At 41.8% G+C, this 1043-nt stretch overlaps 1 non-coding gene across 1 annotated transcript; it reads left to right on the forward strand.

Annotated features, from left to right (window-relative positions):
- Positions 1–936: 936 nt before the first annotated feature.
- LOC133833213 (small nucleolar RNA R71) lies at positions 937–1043 on the forward strand. Its single transcript, XR_009892607.1, has one exon. It is a non-coding gene; the product is annotated as a small nucleolar RNA R71 (small nucleolar RNA).

Here is a 1043-nt window from a genome sequence, read left to right on the forward strand (position 1 = left end):
AGTTTCCCAACAGGTTTCAAAGCCTGCGGAAATGGTACTTTGGGAGAGGCATTGAGTGGTGGATTTTCGGAAATAACTTTTGGAGTACTGGGAAAGTTGGATTTCATTGGTGGGTCTTACAAAGTTTTACCGCTTCTAGTCATGATGGCATTTACTTCCTTGACATTTTGATCATTATAATTTGAAGATTGGGCCATGTGTTGGCCTTGCACATTGAATTTCGGTTGGGAAGGAGGTTTGCCTTTTTTCGGAATGGCCAAGGATTCAGTCAATTTTGAGAATGGCATTTCATTTCCTTGATTTCTTCCATCATTTGGCGATTTAGTTTGGATTGTTCCTCTATGAATGCATGAAGGGTATTCTCGAGAGAGTTTCATTGTGGATGAGCATTATATTGAGGTACAGAATACGCCTTTGATGGTTGAACTTGTTGCTCATTTCTCCATTGGCCTCCAGACGTGGTTTCTCCAACTAGGGTTGTACGTATGGGAGAATGGCTTGTTATATGCCCCTAAGGCATTGTATTGCTCCTCATAAACCCCCATCATTTCATTCAAAGCTAAGAAGTCCTTAGCTAAATGCTCTGTCCCTCCACAAACAAAGCAAGGTTCTTGCGGTTCCGCTTGAGCAATCATGTGCGTTTTTTTGCCATTTTTCGTCATTAAGACCTCAAAATGTTTTTTCAAAGCTTCGATTTGGGCCTTGACACTATCCTCTTCTCGAAGTTGATAGGTCCCAGATGGTTTGTGTCGGTTAATGCAATCAATAGCACTTGGACCAGTGCAGGTGTGAGAATTTTTCGTGGTTTCTTCGAGATATTCAAGAGCATCGTCTGGGTATTTTTCGAGGAATTCACCATTGCATAAAATTTCTACAAACGGGCGCTCACGACTCGTGAGGCCTTCATAGAAGTAACTGACCAAACGCCAGTTCTCATAGCCATGGTGCGGGCACTGATTCAACAGATCTTTGAATCTTTCCCAGACTTGATAGAACGTTTCATTATCCTTTTGGGAAAGTGTGGATATATGTCGTTTTAGATT

Source organism: Humulus lupulus, chromosome 4 (assembly GCF_963169125.1).
Source record: "Humulus lupulus chromosome 4, drHumLupu1.1, whole genome shotgun sequence".
Lineage (NCBI taxonomy): Eukaryota > Viridiplantae > Streptophyta > Magnoliopsida > Rosales > Cannabaceae > Humulus > Humulus lupulus.